General features: G+C 37.8%; 1 protein-coding gene across 1 annotated transcript in view; it reads right to left on the bottom strand.

Annotated features, from left to right (window-relative positions):
- Positions 1 to 1,446, bottom strand: part of LOC106518300 (neuron navigator 1) — a gene marked incomplete at its 3' end in the record, with an annotated part of 40,783 nt that extends 39,337 nt beyond the window's left edge. The window contains 1 exon segment of the mRNA XM_014009525.1: positions 1,392 to 1,446.
- Positions 1,447 to 9,926: the final 8,480 nt, after the last annotated feature.

Genomic DNA, 9,926 nt, shown 5'->3' with positions numbered 1-9,926 from the left:
ATGTATGTGTGTGTGTTGTGGATCATTACATTAAAAACAACCACTGGCTGATTTTTACTAGCACTGCATCATTAAAGAATACAAGTTTAGACACTGATTTGCAAAACCAAATTGCTGTGCTATTTCTATAAAAAAAAAAAAAAACAGTTTGTGAAAATCTTTACTTCAGCCAAATTGAAGTGTTTTTTTATGCTGTCTTACCTGAGGTAGCACCGGTCCAACACCAGGYAATCTTTCCTAGCGAGACACTGCTGTTAGACAGATACACCTRCAACAGGATGCAGCTAATAAGATTTAGACCCACATGCTGTCTGGAAGCTGGGGGCAGAACTGATGCTCAACAACACTCTATGGAAACTAAAGATTCTCACACATCATCCTGAGCTCTCCCGAAGCTCTGACTCCACTTTCTCTCACCTATTATGACCCTCAGCAACTCATATTACAGTCTGTGTTTCTTTGATGGCATCAAGCAAACTTTTCCCTTTTGGTGCTCATGTTTCGGTCGCAGCTTGAATGTCACGTTGGAGCTYCTTTTGTTACTTGTCATAAAAAACAAAAAAAACACGAAGCCAGCGTTAAAACTGCCTCATTTCTGCAAACCTACAATCAGGCCTGCGGGTTAAAGCAATGCTACTTGTACAGAGTAGCATCATGTCCCCACAGGATCACTTTACTCTGGAAAAATCTCAAAACTGCAATTGTCCCAGAGCGTCTGACTCAATAGAMGAGAAGGAAACCGTTAAATTAGTAGGTCAGATCTAGAAATGTGCTTTCAGACAATTAATAGTTTAAGATGCTAGCCCTAATTTAGGATTTAACCAACTCAATGACTGCTCACCACAAAGTTCAGTCATTTTCTAAACCTAATTTTGACTTTTCAGACACAGAAGCTCAATTTCAGCTCATTTAGCTCAGCACTGAAATATAACCCTGAATAATTGATTATTCATGATATTAGAATTAATATTTTATTTCAACACTGAATTAACACATAGTAGTTTTACAGGCGCCCTGATCTCATTTTTATATATAGAAAGTCCCAGATTCCCATTATGCTTCCACATTTTACACTGTGCTATAACTTTGTTTTAGAGGAATTCTTTTGGGGAAAACATGGACTGAAGTGAACTCAGGTTGATTAACAACACACATTGAAAAGACAAAAGAACAAATAAAGGACAGAGTTGCTATCAACTGGCTACAGTCATACAGTGACTGCTGGCTGAAACAGTTTATGTTGCAGTTCTAAGAATATACATTTTTGGATGCATTGAAAAGAAATCAGTTTTAATCATCTAGAAATATGCTATTTATTTTAGAAAAARCCTTTAAATTTATTATGAGATGCAGTTAAAAAATGAAATTTAAAAGCCTGAAATTGTATTTACCAGTGTTTCTTTCTTAATCCTGGTCTTCACAGGCCTCTGGCCTGAATGTATTAAATGTCTTCTGCTTTGGCACACCTGGTTTAAATTAACAAGTCGTTAACAGACTTCTGAAGACTTGCTGAGGAAGTCATTTGATCGTTTCAGTCAGATGTGCTGGACATGTGACACAAAGCATTGGAGACCAGTTTGCTCAAAGGGCTGAGAAAAATTGGGGTGTAGTTGTATTTATATATTTTTTTCTCTCTTTTTATTTGTTTTATTAAAATTTTAAATAAAATCTGATATTGTTACACTTAATTTTCACCTTAACAAATAAAAAAGTGCTAAACCAAAATTAAATGACACAATACAAGTTTTTAATTGATTTTTAATGTATAAAAACATCTAACTACAATTGTTAGCTGTCCAATAAMTAATGTATTAACATACATGGTTATGTACAAAATAAAAACAGTGTCAGAGAGGTCATCCTTCACCGATATTATAAGTTMTTTTGCTCGTTCTACATAAATTATTTGATCTAACCTGAAAACAAAAGTAGACTTGGCCCCTGAAGGATCAGTACAGGCTGTTAAGTGGTGCAGGAAAAAAGGATGTGAAATCCCTTAGGAGACCTCAAAACAGCCTGCAATGCTAGTTACGCAACTGACTCGGTTTTCTGATGTGAACTGAAACTTGTGCAGAAATAACCTGGCGTTCAAAGTGTGGACAGTCGTCTCTGCTGGATCTTAAAAATTCAAAGCTGGAGAGGAAAAGTGAACTAAATATAAACATAAATTACACGGTGCAGCAAAGTCTAAACATGGAGGGCCACGATGCTGCATGTTTGTATCCCAGCTTCAACACACCTGATCCAGTTATTAAATAGAAGCCTGTTAATCTCACATTTATTCAAATCAGGTGCTAAAGCAAAGAAACCTCTAAAACGTGCAGGATAGTGGCCCTCCAGGATCAGGATTGTTCTAGACTCTTATAAATGCTTCCAATCATTTATCACCAAACATAAATGTTTTTTTTCCTCAAGAGGACAAAAAATATTGCACTAATGTACTTTTCAGTTCTGCATCACCGAAGCTACTCAAAGGATCATTTCAAAAAATTTTAGATAACAACTCAACTTTTAAAGTTAACTTTTTATTTGGGTCATAAATTTACAGTCATATTTCTTTCTGCAGTGTATTTAAAATGTGTTTAACATTTGGCTGACAAAATTACCATCACACAGCTCTGCTTGACAAATGCAAAATTTTGTTACAACGAAAAGCCGCATTGACTTTCTCTCTCTTTTTTACCCATTAGTTCTGCAGCACTAATGAAAGTAAATGCAGCCTCTTTATTTTGTTTTAGAAACCAGGATGTAAACCACAAACAGCAAACATTTTATCCACAAGTTCATGTCTGACGTATTTGCCTCTGGCTGTCTTTACAGACCCTGCATCAAACAACACATAATCAGTTTCTGCACGAGAATCACCTGCTCCACTTGCCTTATCTTGCCTTATCTGTTAAAAAAAAAGGTTTGCTTTGATCCTAATTATATAACATCTCTGTGTGGAACATATAAAATATGTATGGGGCTTTCTGCGGTCAGTACAGTCATTTTGGGTTAGCCAAGGTGGAACATGTCCACCACTGGAGCGTGTCTGTGGACCAGACTTTTCCAAATCAGACGCAAGCACACACATGCTGACACACACAACTGGGTTGAGGACACTTGGAGACGTGGCATTTGTGAAGAGCAGAAAATTGCCCTTTAAAACATCAAGGCTTTGAGCCTTTCATGATTACCAGATTTATTTTTTTGATGATATGTTTCATTTGAAATCAACGATGGACTGAATCAGTGTTACCAGAAAGCATACAGTGCTACTTCTTTGAAAGAATGATGAAAGGGAACGCAAAATATCCACAAATCCAGTGAGTCTTAAAGGGTTTGGCACATGATGCAGAGAGGAAACTAAAATGTGCCTTTGGCATCTTTTTTTTTCACAACACAGATCACGGGGATCTATTTGTGTTACCATAGCCGTAATCCGAAAGGGTAATGAAATTAGTGCAGTTCAAAAGTGGAGCAAGTTGCACACATGTTAGATCTATTCCACTGCCAATGACTTCACCCACCATTAGTGGTATTCCCCTGGCCGTGGATGGACTGTCAGCAAAGAATTGAATTACTGTATGGTCTGTATTCTGTGCATTAGGGACTGCTTTTTTGGGTATGGACTTTGGGACTTTTTCTGTGTAGAGTGAAGTGTTTCTGCACCGCAGTATATTCTAAATGACCACAAGATGGGCCACATGTGACAGGTTCATCAGATTTCACCAAAACTCATTAGTCTGCTAATTTAAAGATAAAATGTTCAGTTCAAGCTTGGTGACTTTTTTAACATATAGGGGGAAACAGAACACACAGCAAAACAAGCCATGTTTTCATGCTATTTCTGACCRTCTAATGAAACCAGATCTATTGTCATTACTTTCAACTCTGCTTTGATCTTTTCTCCTTCCTCTGAAAATCTATAAACTGCTGGAAGCCCTGCTGGTTTCATTAGATAATCACTAACTTTCCTGATGACTAGCTTTTGGATTGTGTTCAATATAAACAAACAAAAGCAGCATTTCTCGAAGAAGTGCTTCTGACCAGTCATTTTTAATATGCAGGTTTTAAAGTAGGATTGTCTTTTTCAGCTTAATTCTACAACCACTGATTGCTGGGGATGTGCTTTCCTGAAACAGAACTTTGGCTCCTGGTGTAAAAATTAAAAAGTTGTTGAGGATTGCTAATTCGGCTGCTTCTTTGCCTTTTTCTTTTGCTTGTTGTAGATTTTTCATTAAAGAAGCATCAATAAAGTAATTTAAAAASTGTTTATTGAAAAACTGAAGTGATGCATTCTGGGYACATGACAGATTTGATTTGTGACRGGAAAAGAAAGCAMGGAGTACAGGAAACTATCGTCGCTTCAAAAATAAGAGCTTGGATTTTAAAATTTTCCAYGTAGTTGCTCCAGTTGACCACTAGATGTCAGTCTTCATCAGCATAACATCTTTAAATCATTTCTGCGTCTCCAACCCTGTTGGCCGATTGCTTCGACCAATTACGTCAACTACTGAGCTCCAGAGTTTGAATTTTTTTTAAAAAGGTGCTCCGATTGTAAAGTAAAATACAACATTTTAGTAAGGCTTACAAACATTAACTGTTTTTGCTGGGATAGGGAGCTCTAAACATTGCCTTYCTGCTACGTAAGCAGACACAAATCATTGTGGGAAATTTGAACCGTGACCCAAAGCAACAGTCAGCAAGGATGTATACCTTTCCAATAAATGTATTTATTTGGGAGGGGTGTTGTTGGACAATCAAGTGCGTTGTGATTCATCAACAGCTATACCTTCCACTGTTCAAGATAATGACTGGTAGAAAATTAATTAATTGTGGTATTCCATTTTAATTTTAGAAAGCACAAGTCTGCTTATCAATTATAAAAATTAGTAAGACCACTAAAGTGCAAATGGAATATTTAGGTCCGCAATTAGCGGATTTGCACTTTAGCGGGCTGGTGCCTACCGATGGTGTTAGCAACGACCGCAAGTTTTAGCTCAGTATCCATAAAACTGAGTTCTTGCCATGTCTTTGTTTGCTAAGGTTGTTTAGCTCTCTTGAATATGGTTGATTCTGAAGCCATTGCAGATGCACAGTCACTGATTACGTTCAGGTCTTTTCATACAAATCTACCTTTGGTTAATCAGTTGTTGTGCTAACAGACAAACACATGTCAAAAACAGACACAGATAATTAGATCATCACCAGCCTTCACAGAGCCCAACAATGATGCATACAGTCAAACTGTGTTTGTCTGCACTAAGTCGCTGCAAGATGAGTCTGATGCAATGTGCTCCTGTATCACACTCTGATATAAATGAGATTATCTCAGACAATTACAGAACACATGACTCCACATCTCCTGCAGGACAGCAACAATCCAGCATCAGGAATCAGTCAAGCAGCTTGTGTCTCGTCTCCATCTGAAACATGGACTTGATGCAAGGATTAATTTAGTTCGGCTGTTTTCTTACATTCTTGATTCGGTCTTAGGTGCATCCRTTTGTTGAAGCAACAGCATTTAAATCATTTCATCTAGTCTGACTGCTGCAACGAAAATTTGTGCAAAGCCCCAGTGATTTACGGATGCATCACATTGACAAGCTATTTGCTCTAATGTTATCAGGAAAGCTGCACATGTGTGAACATTTCTTTAGTCTTGTTTAACTTACACATTCATCAGGCCCACGAGAGTAAAGATGAAATCAAACTTAAAATGGAGACCTCGTGTGAATTATTTAAGAATAAAAGTAACTAAATCTATTGCATTACTTTATAAAGTAARGGAGTTGTTTAACGATAAAGCTTTGTATATGTTGTGTAATGTAATGATTGTTCCACATTTGGTTTACTGTGTTGAAGTCTGGGGGAAAGCATGTAAAACAATTACAAATCCTGTTTTTATTTTGCAGAAAAGAGCTATAAGAATTATCACMAAAAAAAACATGATTACCCATCAAATACATTATTTTGTCAGTTGAATTCATTGAAATTCTATGAGTTGGTTGATTACAGCATTTTGCAGATTATATATAAGGCTCATAAAAATATATTTCCTTTGAACACCCAATCGAATTTTGTTAAGAGACAAAGTTACAACAATTTAAAAGGGACAGAGGTGTTTGTGAAACCTAAAATCCAAACTAGTTTGAAGGAACGATGTACTTCAAGGAATAAAATTGTTGAATATTCAGGAGTATGATATTAATGTATAAGTATAGGAGAATGGTAAAATCCAGTCTGTTGAAGAAATATGAAATGGCATAACATGTATCCTTAAAAACTGTCTGATAAAGATTTTAGTTTTTTATTTTTTTTTCTGTTTTTTATTATTGTTTGAATTTCTTTTGACGTAAAAAGGTGCAGATATTATATGATTTTTTTCTTCCTTCTGCCACCTTTCATTTTATTTTTCATTTGCATTTTTTGTATACTGAATTTGCTTTGTTTTTTTTAATGAAATGAATGAATAAACTAAAAAAAATCAATTTTATCTAATAAACGTCTGTCATCATTATGTACTGATTGGCAAACATGACTCTTCTCAAAACCTAGTAAAAAAAACTCCAACTTACCTGAGAGGCTGATGGAATTAGGAGCAAAGGTAGGTCAAAGCATCCATTAGTTTTTTTTTTCAAAGAACCTGTGAAGAGAAGCTGCTTTAAGTGCGGTCCAGCTGTCTGAGATGCAGTTTACCAAACGGAGCATCAAACTGCAGCTTCCAGCTCCGGAGCATCTTTGCCTCTGTCCGATGTCTGGATCAAAGTGAGACTGCACTCTTCCTGCTTGCATAACAAATACTCTAGACAGCTCCTGTGCTGCAGTTGTGGATCAGACTACTTAACCAGAAGACGCTCTCCATGCTTCGCAAATGGACCCRGAGCTGTTCCAGGTCAAGTCTCCCTGAAGAAGAAAAAATAAGTGCTGATCTAAAACTGGACTGTAAATCTGACGGAATCATCATAAGAAAAGTGTCTCCTGCTCTGTGCCTCATTTCAGGCTGTCAGAATCACATGCATCTTTTTTTTTCCTGCCTGGTGCTCAATGTCCTGAGTCACAGCGAGAGCCAGTGAACTGGACTAATTTGAATTGTCAGTGCATGTTTGTAGCTGGCTGCCTACAGGGCACGGTTTCTCTCAGCACGACCCTCAGTGAGAATCTGGGCCAAAGCTGAAGCAGGTTTAAAGGTGTCAGATCAGGAGTTAAAGACTGACAGGAGCAATGATTAAGTGAATTCACACACTTTTTACAATCTGTGAGAAACCCCCCTTTTGTGGTGTAAACACAGCAAAATGAGTCACTTCGAAAGGAGATTATAAACTAGGAAGGACGTGTGGTGAAACAAATTTAGAGAGCGCCAAAAGCAATGAAACAACACTCACACTTGTGTGAAGATGGAGGCCAATGGGTGGCATGTTGGTGAGGAAATTGCCCGAACTTGAAGTTAAATCGCTCAGCAGGATGACTAAAGTTTATGAGGAAGGATTACAGTCTGACAATTTGAAAATTAGAGCTCTATATGTGCTGACTCAGGCCGATCGGTGAGGATTACCATCCAATTTATGGTGTGRCTGAACACAAAACCCCTGCAATAATCTGAAATTGTTCCACGAACCGGTTTAAACATCGGCTGATCTGACCTTGAGATACAAATTGCCTTCGTTGTGAGATCTCTGAAGCAGGGCTGAACATCATCACGGCCTAATTAAGGGTGTCAAGATAAAGAATCAGAAGGTGCTCACAGAACAAACGACTTGAACTGATTACAAAGTTCTGATCCTTCGCTGTTCTCCCGCAGTTTATGAAACGTGCACTTCACACCCTGATGCGCTCTGTTTTAATGAATAAGCCTCGTCACCTTTTGCATCAGCTCATCTTACAGCCAGCAGTACAAACGCAAAGAAAGCCAGAGGGAATCAGGAAACAGGGTGTGTCTGAACTCCAGCACAACGCACTTACTGTTCAGATGTGACCTCTGCTGACTCCTTCATGGAACTGCATCGCTTCATCATTCATTTTGGCCACGTTGTGAGCAGCAGACAGTGCACTGGATTCATGTAAACATCACATGGAAGGGGCTGTTCACCTCTGACAGCCTGCCAGAATCCCCCTGCCCTTCATGCAATTATCTCATTTCCTCCAATAAGCTGCATCTCAATGCTTATCTTTGCAGACAAATTCATTGTTGTGGAAATGCTGCACGATATTACCCTCCATTTTGGCTATTTGTTATTGAATTACCTGAAGTATTATCATAAAATTATTAGGATTTAGRAAGTCAGATATTTGCACAAGATATGCTTTGCCACTTTTGTTGCACAAATCTAAAATGTGTGTTTTCATTTGGCAAAACTGTTTGCTTTAGAAAATATACTAACTTTTCACATTTTATGCAGAGTCTGAAAGGAATTYCAACATTATATCAGATGATGCAATTTAAAGAAAGACATGTCTCATTTAAGACTTTTAAGTGGAAATATAAGAAATGCTGCAAAGAAGCATAAAAACAGAACTCTGCATTCAAACACACAGCTTTTGTAAAACACTAAATGTTGGATCTATTTTCAGTCCCTTTGGTTGTTTCCATATGTAAACAAACACACACAGTAGTTGACATTTTAGCAAAAAATGTGGCTTATTTCTTATTTTTATTTATTTAAAAACACACAAACCATTAACATGAGAATAATACTCAATTTCTTACTTTATTTAATATTTTTCCAGTCTTCACAACGTTGCAATAAGTTTTTTTTTAAGTGCATACTTATTACCTATAAATCACTGCAGTTAAATTAAAAAAGACATTCTGTATAAAAYGACATTCCATCTGCAGAAATAACATGTGACATAAATCTAAAATGATGCTCATTAGCCACAGTTGACTGAACATTAAACAYGCGGGCCAAATGCACAGCATCACATCCTATTCCCAGTGTGTGAAACTCCTATTCTCACCTCTTCCAGCTCCTCCTCCTCCTCAGCAGATGACTTGGCGAAGCTTCAGTCAAAACGTTGCCAAAACAGAACCATCAGCAGAGGASTCCTGCCTTCAAATCAGACCAGGAGTGCCCGATAAGAAAGGCTGCAATGCCTGCATATAAAACTCCACCAACCACTCTTCTGCTCACTGATGGATGAACCCTGGTTGYCTCTAATCCTCCTTTGCGTCCTATCTTCTCCTCTTCCTTTGGATTATTCAGCTGAGTTTCCCTGAGCCCACCCCCCACCCTCACCCCCCTCGTTGCTCCCTCCATCATGAGGAGAAACACATGCACACATGCTCCACAACGAAGCTGGGCGGATGTCCACAGAGTAGAGACAGAGGGCTAGTGTTGGCCATCGCAGGCTATAAATAGGCTTCTTGAGTTCATCATTGTCTCTTCCTATGATGGTGAAGAGCCTGGAGGGCTCAGAGAGGGAGGCAGACCAAAGCAGCATCTTTATCTGACAACTCCCTCACTGCTGGCTAAACCTTCCCCTGTCCTGTTTTTCTAGGGAGATAATTACTCTGAAGGTGCACATTAATTGTTTTTTGTTTCTTTTACTGAAAGACAAAGCAAAAATAATTCCTAAAACCTGGCGCTCAAGATTTTTTTTTTGGACTATAAATGGTGAAAGATAACATGTGCAACAATTCCACCACAAAGGAACAGTTCCCTTCCTCCATGATTGTTAAATGTCACAGTTTACAAGATCACCAGCAAAATGTCAGCGATGCTCTTCAGACAGAACTGGTTCAAAACGAAGTCTTTGCATGTTGTGTTTGTATTTGAACCCTGAATATTCACTTTACAGAGGGTGTTACTTATCAACTAATTAAAAAGAAAGGTTTTCCAGAATTTAACAGAATTCCATCAGAATTCTATCAAATTTTGTGTATTTCAGTAGGCATCTTTTATGTACAGCTACTTATGTCACACTCACACTTATATATATAT

This window comes from Austrofundulus limnaeus, unplaced genomic scaffold (assembly GCF_001266775.1).
Source record: "Austrofundulus limnaeus strain Quisiro unplaced genomic scaffold, Austrofundulus_limnaeus-1.0 Scaffold59, whole genome shotgun sequence".
Classification (NCBI taxonomy): Eukaryota; Metazoa; Chordata; class Actinopteri; order Cyprinodontiformes; family Rivulidae; genus Austrofundulus; species Austrofundulus limnaeus.
This window is presented reverse-complemented; position numbering and strand designations above follow the sequence as displayed.